At 43.4% G+C, this 12948-nt stretch overlaps 1 pseudogene; it reads left to right on the top strand.

The window, feature by feature from the left end:
- Nucleotides 1–6548: 6548 nt before the first annotated feature.
- Nucleotides 6549–7319, top strand: LOC124094168 (olfactory receptor 1468-like; annotated as a pseudogene).
- Nucleotides 7320–12948: the final 5629 nt, after the last annotated feature.

The following is a 12948-nucleotide window of genomic DNA, read 5'->3' as shown; positions in this document are numbered from 1 at the left end:
TCTTATAGAGAGTAGTCTGTTTTTGTTAAAGTCTATTGATTTAAATGTTAATCACATTACAAAATATCTTCATGGCAATGTAAAAGTCACATTTGATGAAAACTTGGCCTCGGGACTAGCAAAGTTGACACATAAAATTAGCCATCATATATGGTATAGATATCTGAGGAGGAACTGAAGGGAGAGCTTTAAAAATTATGTTTCTTTCCTCTTTTATAATAATTTACATAATGCTCTTATGTTTAATCACATTGATTCAATGGAATCTGTGTATTAAAGCATAAGAATGTTTCATCGACATCAGTATTGCTGAAAAGAACAGGGCATCTGATATACTCTAATATTTTCCATGAATAGAAAGCTACATCAGAGAAGTTGGTAATGCAGTGACGAAATGTAGTGCTAAGGTGATAGATCCAGTCTGATTCCCTCTTAAAATTGGGAGCCATCTCGAAACAAAGACATGAAAAGCTAATTTTTGCTTTACTATAAATTACTGCAAATTCTGAACTAGCTTGGAATGCCTGCCCATGCCTTGAACTCACCCATGACTGGCTCTCTCTGACCAGATAGCAGCCCTCTCTGAAACTTTAGTGATGCCTCATAAATCTTGGCCTTCCCTGGCCAGATAATGACCCTCTCTGAGGCTCTAATGACCTTCATAAATTCTGACATCAGGGGCAGCAAAAATGTAAACTAGTCTTTGTGTTATGCTCATCAGAGTTTTGTTATCTGTAACACCCCCCCCCCTTTGTGTAACTTTCTGGGCTATAAAGCTGGGCTGCAAGAAAGTTGCAGTGCTGTCTTGTTCCCGCAGTTTTTGTTGGGAGAGGTAGCCTGGCTGGTTGAAATAATAAAATTGCTTTAATTTGATTTTAATTGGAGTCAGTGGTCTTTTCTTTGCATCCTGGTCTAATCTAACACTAGGTGGTGAAGTCTAGAGACTTTGTATTCTGGAAGGATGAAAGTAGCAATTATTCTATTTAAGGGAATTTGACTTCCTTAAAGTTGAAGGGATATGTCTCATCCTGAGGGACAGCCAACAAATATGGATGAAGCACTGGCCACATCAGGCACCATGCCAGGAGCTGCCCTGCTGCAGGCATGAGGCAGACATTGCCTTTCATGTGTGGAGTTCACAACCTGGTGAGAAGCCACATATCGACCTGTGATCAAGACATGAGCAGTACTACATGAAAACAAGATGCTCTGAAAACTGCCGCAGGACTCACTTAGTGAGTAGACACAAGGGAGTTTTAGATTAGCAAGTGTCATGCAATATGCATGAAAATAAGTGTGGGTAAGCCAGGTGAAGAGAGAGCAGAGGGATAAAGTGATAGGCAGGAGGAACAATTGCATACGAAATGCTATTAAGTCCAGCATTGCTTCAAAGTGGATTGCAAGTGTCACTGTGGGGACAGGTGAGACAGTGGAGGTAGATGCTGGTCAGGAAATAGAGCAATATTTGTGCCTTCAAAAGGAATGTAATCTTAAGATTACAGTAATTACATTACTCTTAAGAGCAATGCAAGATCAGCGGAGGGCGGGAAGATGGCGGAATAAAGGAAGTCCTGTTTCTGGCTTCTCTGTGACATGAAACCAAGAAAGCAGACACGCAGCTTTTCAACAAGGTCTCATCTAGATGGAATACAACATCTCAGAGAGTGTGAGAAGACCTCTATACAGTGGATGTTTGCAGAAATCACCAGCGCTGCAACCACCTGCAGAGAAATCAGAGCCTCTGAGCTTAAGTAAGTCTCTGGACTCCGGACCCAAAGTCCGAAGTTCTAGCTCACGCAGGCTCACAAGCAGCTTAGCAGAACCACCTATTAGCACCTCTGCAGAACTCCAGATTGCACTCCGCTCCCATGCAGGTCATGCAGCTTCTACCTATCCACAGCACAAGGCCACCGCCCAGCTTCCCCCACATCACCAGACACCCCGGCGCTGGAAGCAGACCAACTCCATCTGGGAAAAACCTTCCTCACCATTTTTTGGTGGGGGTGGCTGTATCAGATTGCCATTTGATCAGGTACCTGATTTCCAATTCCCCCTACTCCCAAGCAGCGATAACTCGGCACAGTGGCCACCCAACACAAAACAGCTATCAGTTGGACAGGAGTGCAGTGGGAACAGGGCACTGTCCACCAGGTGTGAGCCTGGGGATGAGACATCCAGGACCTGATAAGTAAGAGAGGGGAGGGGACTAAAGTCTGGAGCATAACAGAGAGATCAGGATCTGGGAAATCTTCAGACAAGAGAGAGAGATGATACCAGGGGCTTGAATCTGGTGATTGGTCACAAAAAAAGGCACTTAAGTAAGTCTTAAGTGGCACTATATCCCTGCTGGGACTGGTGAACAGTACTTCCCATTTTCAGATGCTCCACAACAGGTCCAGTCTTCTCACCCTGGTTACCTACACCATCCTGAGGGCAGAGTCACCAGCTTAAAACAACAACTCTACTTACTGGATGAGAAGAGAAGCAGGAAAGAAAGGAGTATTTTTTTTCCTCTTCTTCTTTCTCCTCTACCCTTCTATCCTCTGGCCCTCACATCCCCAACATATGCAAAACCAAGAACTTTGCATGAAATAGAACTTTAAGGACTGAATCACTTGAATAATATAATATAGAGAAACTGAATAAGACCTTTTTTCTTTTTCTTCTCTTTTTTCCCATTCTTATTCTTTCCCCCTCCAAATCATACTATTTTTACATCCTGTATTTTTTTAAATACATGTGTGTTTGTTTTATGTACTCTACTGTCTTCCCACATAATTGTCTACTCTAAATTACTTCCTGTATATTCTCCTGCTACTAACCCTCTTCACTAGATTTCTCCATCACATTTCCTAAGATATATTAACTCTATACCTTCACATCATTTCCCTAAAAACTGGAACAAGACATGGATGCCCTCTTTCACCACTTCTATTCAATCTAGTTCTTAAAACCCTGGTCAGAGAAATTAGACAGACAAAAGAAATCAAAGAGATATGTATAGGAAAAGAAGAATTTACATCAGCACTATTTGCTGACAATATGATTCTATACCTAGAAGACCCAAAAAACTTCAGCAGAAAACTTCTTGAACTAGTAAGTGAATTCAGCAAAGTAGCAGAATATAAAAATCAACACCCATAAATCAAAGGCATTTCTGTATATTGGTGACAAAGACTCTGAGAAGGAAATGAGGAAAACTACCCCATTCACAATAACCTCAAAAAAAAAGATACTTGGGAATCAACTTAATGAAACAGGTGAAAGATCTATACAATGAAAAATACAGAACCCTAAAGAGAGAAATCAAAGAAGACCTTAGAAGATGGAAAAATCTACCTTGCTCTTGGATAGGCATAATTAATATTATCAAAATGACCATAGTACCAAAAGCACTATGCATATTTAATGCAATTCAGATCACAATCCCAATGGCATTCCTCATAGAAATAGAAAAAGCAATCATGAAATTTATCTGGAAAAATAAGAGACCCAGAATAGCTAAAGCAATCCTTAGGAGGAAGAGCAAAGCAGGTGGCATCACTATACCAGACCGCAGAGCAATAGTAACAAAAACAGCATGGTATTGGCTCCAAAACAGACTGGTAGACCAATGGTACAGAATAGAGGACACAGAAACTAACCAACAAAATTCCAATGATCTTATATTAGACAAAGGTGCCAAAACGATGCATTGGAGTAAAGATAGCCTCTTCAACAAATGATGCTGGGAAAACTGGAAATTCATATGCAACAAAAATGAAATTAACCCCATATCTCTCACATGCACAAAACTTAACTCAAAATGGATCAAGGACCTAGGAATTAAACCAGAGACTCTGCATCTAATAGAAGAAAAAGTAGGCCCCAATCTTCATCATGTGGAATTAGGCCCCAACTTCCTTAGTAAGACTCCTATAGCACAAGAATTAAAACCAAGAATCAATAAACAGGATGGAATCACACTAAAATTTTTTTCTCAGCAAAAGAAACAATCTGTGAGTTGAACACAGAGCCTACATCCTAGGAGCAAATTTTTACCCCTCTTCATCAGAGAGATCACTAATCTCTAGGGTATATAAAGAACTCAAAAAGCTAAGCACCAAAAAAACAAATATCCCAATCAACAAATGGGCCAAGAACCTGAACAGACACTTTTCAGAAGAGGATGTACAATCAATCAGCAAATATATGAAAAAATGTTCATCATCTCTAGCAATCAGAGAAATGCAAATCAAAAATACTATAAGATATCATCTCACTCCAGTCAGAATGGCAGCTATTATGAAGACAAACAACAATAAGTGTTGGCGAGGATATGAGGGAAAAGGTACACTCATACATTGTTGGTGGGACGGCAAATTGGTGTAGCCAATATACAAAGCAGTATGGAGATTCTTTGGAAATCTGGGAATGGAACCACCATTTGACCCAGCTATCCCTCTCCTCAGACTATACTCAAAGGACTTACCACAGGGACACAGCCATATCAATGTTTATAACAGCACAATTCACAAAAGCTAATCTGTGGAGCCAACCTAGATGCCCTTCAGTGGATGAATGGATTAAAAAATGTGGCATATATACACAATGAAATTTTACTCAGCAATAAAAGAGAATAAAATCATGGCATTTGCAGGTAAATGGATGGCACTGGAGAAGATAATGCTAAGTGAAGTTAGCCCATCCCCAAAAAAGAAATGCCAAATGTTTTCTCTGATATAAGGAGGCTGGCTCATAGTGGGGTAGGGAGGGGGAGCGTGGGAGAAATGGATGAATTCTAGATATGGAAGAGGGGAGGGAAGGAAAGGAGGTGGCAGGGGATTAACAAGGATGGTAGAATGTGATGGACATCATTATCCAAAGTACATGTATAAGACACAAATTGGGTGTCAACCTACTTTATATACACAGATGAAAAATTGTGGTACATGTGTGTAATAAGAATTGTAATGCAAAAAAAAAACAAAGAACATGTATAAAGACATGAATTGGCATGAACATACTTTATATACAAAGATATGAAAAAATGTGCTCTATATGTGTAATAAGAATTTTAATGCATTCTGCTGCCGTGTATTTAAAAAAATAAAATCAATTTTAAAAAGATAAAATGCAAAAAAAAACAACAAAAAAAGAAAATTGGGGTAAGGGAGTACAAGCCTTCCCAGTCAACACACCCCCACACCACAGCACCCTGCCACTTAGTATCCACATGCATTGGGTACCCTGAAGGAGTTAAAGAAGGCAGTAAAAGAGAATGGGCCCCAGGGGCCATTTGTAGAGCAAATGCTAGAATCACTCAGTTTTGAACTTAATTGTCCTCAAGATTGAAAAGACCTAGCCAGAGCAGCTCTTGAGCCTGCAACATTTTTGAAGTGGAAGACATTCTTCTATGATGAACGTAAACAGCAGGGGGATCATAACCAAACCACAAATGTTAACCTCCCAGAATGTAATGCATTCTGCTGTTGTTGTGTATTAAAAATAATAATAATAATAAGATCAATTTTTTAAAAAGGAGAGAGTGGCTGCAGAGTCACTAATCAAAACCTCTGGAGACTGAGCAGGAAGCAGGTCTGATTTTATTGCGCAGTTACCATGTATATATACTCAGGTGGTAGCTAAGCAGATTACAGGCAGCCACCAATACAATTTCTGGCCAACTATCCCTGCAGCAACCAATCGAGGAGTGGGCCATGGAGCAAGCACAGGGATTGCAACATCTGGTCTCACGCCGAGGGCTATGCCTACGGGGTAAGCAGTTTTCTTCTGACAAGCCTAGCACGGGGGTGTGATTTGACACTCAGACGCCCTTAACGTATGCCATGTATGCAGTACTCCATGCCACTTGTCCCCACAATGATACACAGAAGGGAAGATAATGGTTATGGGACACAAAGATATAAAGGTTACTGGCTGATTCTCATTTTATGTTGTAATTTATTTTTTGGAGTGCTGGGGATCAAACTCAGAGTCTTATACATACTAGAGAAGCACTGTATCACTGTTCTGCATCCCCAGACCATACATCTGAGTTTTAAATGGTGATATAAGACATTGGAGTAGAAGAGTTTATATCTAGTGTATACAGATATATATTAGTATAGCATATAAAATCCTTGAGAACATCAATATATATATATATATATATATATATATATATATATATATATATATATATAGAGAGAGAGAGAGAGAGAGAGAGAGAGAGAGAGATGGAATAGCAGTCACTTATGTTTCCCTGGAATTACCATCCAAAACAGGTGTGAAAAATAACAATGTATTTTGTCTCAAAAGTCAATAGTTAAGAGTGTTTAGGAAAGGATGAAATACTCAAACATGTTACAGAGAAGTTAAGAAAAAAGACAACAATAATTATGCAAAGAATATACTTTTGAGCTTTAACAATTCCAATTATTATAAAGAAAATGAGATCAATTATTATCGAGTGAGTATCAGACAATGTATGATAATAGAACAATATTCATTTCTTTGGATTGTTAAGGGATTATATTATTTTCTCTTAAAAATACTGGAGATAGAGCATGACAGGAAGGCATCAAATTCTCATCTCCAACTTTCTCCTCCTGGGCCTGCCCATGAAGCCAGAGTATCAAAATCTGTTCAATGCCCTGTTCCTGGCCATGTATCTTACCACCATCCTAAGGAACCTCCTCATCCTCATTCTCATTCACCTGGACTCCCATCTTCACACAACTGTGTATTTGTTTCTCAATATCTTGCCTTCTCTGACCTCTGCTTTTTCTCTGTCACAAAGCTCCAGAACACACAGAGTGAAGTTCCATCCATTCCCTTTGCAGGCTGCATGGTTCAAATATACTTCTTCCTGCTTTCTGGAAGTCTTGAGAGAATTCTCCTTGTTGCCAAGGCTTATTACTGCTATGTGGCCATCTGCTTCCCCCTGCACTGCACTGCTGTCATGAGCCCTGAGCCCTGTCTCTCCCTGGTGATGCTGTCCCGGGTGCTCACCATGCTCCATTCCACGTTGCACAATCTGCTCATGGCCAGACTATCTTTCTGTTCAGACAACATGATATTACACTTTTTATATGCCATATCTTCTCCGCTGAAGCTGGCCTGCTCTGACAATCATGTCAATGAGTTGATGATATTTATTACAGGAGGACTCATTATTGTCATCTCATTCCTATTGATCACTGTGTCCTATGCATGAATTTTCTCCTCAAAATTCATGTCCTATGCATGAATTTTCTCGTGGTATCCACAAGGCCTTCTAACCTTGCCTCCCAACTACTGGTGGTGTCAATGTTCTATGGGTGCATTATTGGTCTCTACTTATGTTCATCAGCTAACAAATCTAGTGTGAAATATTCTATTATGGCTCTGATGTACACTGTGGTGATCCCCATGCTGAACCCCTTCATCTGAGAAGTGGAGACATGAAGGGAGCCCTGAAAAGAGTCTTTTGTAAGAAGACAATTCTATTCTCTGCATGGTCACAGTTCTAATATGTACACTGTGTTGTCAAATACAAATATTGAGTTTGATATTTGAATATTTTTGAAGAACTTTCTTTCCATGAAGGTGAGTGCCCCTCCCTCACTAGTGTTCAGCCTCCTCTAGGTCTTTTGGGTAAGTGCCCCTCACCCAAAAGTGCTCTGTCTCCTCTGGATTCTATTGGTGAGCACCCCTGGCCCACCAGTTCTCAGCCCCCGCTGGGTCTTGTGGGTAAGTGACCCTTGACCTCCAGTGCTTAGTCTTCTCTCAGCCATATGCCACCTGGATCATTAAATAAACTGTGTGGGTGAGTGCCTTTCCCTCCAATGTAAAGACACCTTCTTTGATCTTAGAATACTATTCACATCAACACTACTGAGGAAAATTGGAGAAATCTAGATAGTTCCTCTTTCAAAAAACCTTGCTTCACTTTTGGTGCTTCCATTCAGACAAGCTTGTCAACAGAGTCTGAAACCAAATGACAACTGTTACTTGATCTCAATTCCAAGAGCACTGAGGACCTGGTTTCATTACTCATTATCCTCCATTTCCATACCTTTATCATGTGGCTGTGCTCTTATTGTTGATTAGACCATGTGCTGCAGTCCGGCTGCAGCAAAATAACCGGGGGGTGACGAGCAACTTGTGTAGATTGATACAGCAGGAGTGGGAGCCGTTTATTGCAGGACAGGAGCAGTATTTATACATTCCACACAGCTTATCTAATTAGCATAAACTAGATACATCAGTCAACCAATAAGGAGTCTCCACACTTAATGGCTCACTTTTGTTACTTCTCAAACCACTCCCTCTGGCATTTTGCCAGGCACCATCCAGACTTGTTTACAAACTCTAACATTCCCCTGGCAAAATGCCAGGTGTTATTTTGACTTGTTTACAGACTCTAACACCATGCCCAGGATTTCTGAGGTCCTGGTGACCAGTGGATTAAAGCCAAGTTTCCAACCATAATTAGGATCTTTCATGACATGCGACTGGGCACTATATTTTCATCAGAATAGAAACACTCTGGGAACTATGGATCAGGCACAATTCCCACCTGGACAGGACAGTGTGATATGTACAAAGGAAAATTTCCCACCACCATGGAAAACATCCTGAGACCTGTTAAAAAGCACCCCTGTCCCACCATCACCGAGGTACCTGAGATGTTGCACTGAGGCATTTTCACCCACATCCCCCCAGGCAGTGGAATTTGGGTCTCTTCTGCATGACGCAGGCTAGCTGTAAGATAAAGCTAAGAAAAGAAAGTGGCAAAAAAAAAAAACTACATGACACAGAAAGCAATTTTGAAAAGTGAGGGCTGAATGGCTCTTCGATCTTAGGGGTCAAGCTTCCACACTGGAAAGAGAGCACGCAAGAGCCCGCATTGGTTTATTTATATGGGGGAAATATCAAAGGTTTTTCCATAGAATGTTCTTCACCATTTAAGGTAGGAGGTGGGCTGTCCAGGCCCAGTGGGTTACAACCAGTCTCCTTAGCCCAGTGAAGACTGAGGTCACGTGTATTGTGTAATCCATTAAGTGGGAGGAGCCACAAAATAACTTGCAATGCCAAACCAAAATCTCCTTGGCTCAAGGCCGAGTGAAGATGCTAAATATCTCAGGGGTGACTTCCCACAAGGGATATTCTCCATGGACTCTGAAACGGAGGGTCAGCATCCTCGTCCTCCAGCATGCAGTCTCCTCAGTGTCCTCTGGGTGATCGATCACCTGTCACCTATAAGTGTTCAGTGTCTTTTGATTCCTCTGGATGACCTCTCTTTGCCCACCAATGCTCAGGCTCCTCTGGGTCCTTGAGTCTCACCCCAGAGTGTCCTCATTGCAGTTGTTCCTTGGTCACCTGCTGGTGAGTACCACCCTATCTCTAGTGTTACTTCTTTATGAGAATATGATGGGTGTGTTTCCTCCAGTTCCCTGGTGCCTTTGATATTTGCTGTTGAGTGAGTATTTTCTTTCTGGCATGTCCTTTGTAGAGCTTGTTGTGTGGTTGATTTTGGAATCTTAAGATGCTGGAAGTTTGAATTTCTTGGCTGCCTCTCCTGTGGTGCATGAGTGCTCTAAACCTGTAGTGGTCCTTCATCTTCCCAGATTGTGATAATTCATGGAGGCCTCTGGCTGTCCTGGCTGGATTATTCTGTACTCTGACTTAATGGATAGATCTGTAGCTGCTGACAGACTTTCTGCAGGGAGCCTTTCTGCACTGTGTCAGAGCTTGCTATCCTGAGGTTCAGAAGCTCTGAGGCAGAGATTTCCTGCACCCACCCCTGAGCCTTGCTCTGCACAGGCTGCCTCCTTCCCAGGGGCCTCCCTGGGAAAGGCTGGGAGCAGGGACTCTGCCCTCCTCTCAAGCCCTCTTCTTGTCCCTCTTGGGCTCTCATTCACTGATGAGAGCCACTGTCAGCCTCGTGGTCCACCTTCTCTGTCACTTGGATTCTTTCCCAGGTTGATCAGCTCCACCTTGGAGGAAGTGTTGGGGATTGAGTGTGGGTTCTTCTTCCCCATCTTGAGTTCCAGCATTTTGAGGACATACTCGCCATGTTCTGCTCTGTACCCAGTGGGAGGAGCAGCTCTGAGGGAAGGAACAAGAGCTCCAGGCCTAGCAGCTGAGTGGAGAAAGGATCTGAGTGGGGTGGGCCAAGGCCCTGCTTCCATCCTGGGCCTCACCCAGTGGTGTGCCATGCCCTGTAGCCCTCCTGGGACTTCAAAGGCCCCCTAACCCTAACCCTGCACACTATCTGGGGTGCCAGCGAATGTCTATCAGCAGGCTTTCTGAAGAATACTCACATACTCAATATTAACTTCACTGGTACAAAGGATGTGACGTGTACTTTACAAGTAACCTTAAAACACACCTCTGTCAATTGTGGATTCCACACATGAAGTTCATCTCACTGAATGCTTCCATTTTGGCTGGACTCTTGTATCTGTAGCCAGCTGCCAATTGCCACAAAAACTGGGCTTGGACTCTGCTCGGCTCCTCTGAACCTGAAGTCAGGGTCTAGGGAAATCACACCTACCTTCATTCAGAGCAATCAACAGGGAAACTTTCAGGAGATAAAGAATCCACTGAAAGTTAAGAGATTCGGCAAATGCATCTACCCTTTTGAGGCCTTGGGACTTTGCACTTGGAAACAGAAATAAAAGCCACACCAGGAAGTCAGATCTCACCCTCATGATTGGTGAAACCATTAAAAAAAAATCAAATACCAGTGAACATGAGTTGATATGGACATTTCCAAATATACTAAAAGCCCAAAGCCCAATAAGCCAGTAGGAATTATTTGGAAAGCAAGTTGTTAATGACAAGTACACAACCAAGCCTTAAGCTCACATTCCTTGGGCTCAATGATGCAGACAGAGCAATCAGAAGAAACTCTGCTCACTTGACCATTTCTAGAAATTGTAAACACTTGAAGGGGGAGGAGGTGGGTGTTTATCCAGTAAGACAGGAAATGTGCAGTACAATGTGATATGGAAGGAGCAGAGAAGCTGGACAAAGTGCCCAGAGCCATGGTTCACTGCAGAGAAGGCCACAGGGAGTGGAACAGACCTGCCTGTTGGATGGACTCAGGCCAACGCACCCCCAGCTCTGCACATTTCTGGTTCTGAAGTTTTTGACCATGGGCTTTACAGGAAATTGCCAGCCCTGGCCTGATAGCCACTCATCTGTTTTCTCTTCTGGGTGGATTTTTAGTGAGCAGGACTAGATGGTTCTGTGAATCACGGAGGACAGGGTCTTATCCAGTCAGTTTTGCGTCCCCATTGCCCAGCACAGGGATCCATGCTGTGACACCTCTCACCCCAACAGCACCTCCTATTATGTCTTAGACTCGTGACCCAGGAAGCCCTAGACCCAACCTTGAGTAACTGGGGGCTCAGCCTTCAAGCAGTAGTGAGCTGGAGAGTGGTGGCCTTCTAATCACCTCTACCTAGTAGCCTCCTGGGTCTACCCTCCCACACTGCAATCTGGATTTTAGTAGTTGGCAGTGGTTTGGGAGTTTTAAAACTTCCCCCAGAGACTCTAACATGCAGCAGAGTTTGAGGATCACTAACCCCACAGGCCTTTACATAAGGCTGGCATCTTGTGTCACTCTTGTCTGGCCAGAGCGGTGAGCCTCAGTTTGACTGAGGGTGGAATGAGAAACTGGACATCAACTTCTAGCTTCTTCAGACCAATTGGTCTTCTTCCAGACCAATTAGAAATTGTTTCAAAAAATGATCATTTTTGGCAAGGCACAGTGGCACACACCTGCAATCCCAGCAGCTCGGAAGGCTGAAGCAGAATAGAGAGTTCAAAGCCAGCCTCAACAACTTAGCAAGGCGCTGTCTCAAAATATAAAAAAGGGCAGGGGATATGGCTCAGTGGTTAAGGATTCAATTCCTGGTACAAATCTAAAAAAAATCCATTCCTGGGTCCTTCACTGAACTGGAGCCACAGCTGGTGCCAGGATTAAGAACTGATTATGCAGCTTTGTGTAGCCTATGAAGGGCCTTCACATATTTGGTCCCCAGTGAGATGGGCAGAACTGGAGGTTTGCACCCATTCCACTGATACTGCAGGGGCCCAGGGGTCATGGTGAAGATGTGAGACTCAAACCTTATCTTGATGGAAGCATCTTTTGGGGCCTGCCCTGCCTCTGGCTGGCCCAGCCCTGTTGGGCCCAAGCCCCATTCTGTGGCTGACAGTTGTTCCCCTTCCTGTCCTCAGATCCTGAAGTACATCCTCAGTCGTGAAATCAAGGAGAAGCCGCTCCGGAGCCTGTCAAGGAAGTTTACTGACTGTGTCATCCTCACTGTATGACCTCACCAACGTGGACACCACAACAGACAATTCTGTGCTGGAGATAATCGTTTACAACACCAACATTGACGGTGTCTCCTGGGCAGTTGGGAGGGGCAGGGAGCTAGGGTGGGACCTCAGTCTGCCACTGGGAAGACCCAGAGTGCTAGCTCCATGGTGCCTGGAGTCCCCAGGGCTTTCTCTCAGCAGCAGAATTAGACATGGAAGCAAGTATCAGGGGCTGGGGAGATGCTAGGCTCAACTGTTCCTGGTCAGCCTCAGATTGTGGACCCTAATGGTGAAGGGTCTCTGGGTCCCAGAATCCTGGGCAGTTTGGGGGTGTGTGTAGTCCATATGGCCTGGCTTGGAATCCTCTCTCCTCCCAAACCTAGTTCCACATGAGGGTCAGTCAGTGCATGGCTTCCTGGAGGAGGTTGGAGCAGGAGATTAGTGAGATTGGAGGTAAATAGAGAGGATCAGCTCTGAGAGGTTTTTAGCTCTTGGGAGGAGTGAGACAGAAGGCTGTTGGTATTTTACCAAGTTTTGCTTCCCAGAGCCTGCCTTGTCTAGGGTATCTCTGGATCCTTGCAGGAGCCTGGTTGGTAGGGCAGGGATTGTCCTCATTTTATAGATGAGGAGATTGAGGCGCAGAGAGGGTCAGGG

This window comes from Marmota monax, unplaced genomic scaffold (assembly GCF_021218885.2).
Source record: "Marmota monax isolate L192 unplaced genomic scaffold, Marmota_monax_Labrador192_F-V1.1 WCK01_AAM20220418_F8-fsc00873, whole genome shotgun sequence".
NCBI classification, from domain to species: domain Eukaryota; kingdom Metazoa; phylum Chordata; class Mammalia; order Rodentia; family Sciuridae; genus Marmota; species Marmota monax.
The sequence above is the reverse complement of the archived record's forward strand: the minus strand, read 5'-3'. Positions and strand labels throughout refer to the sequence as shown.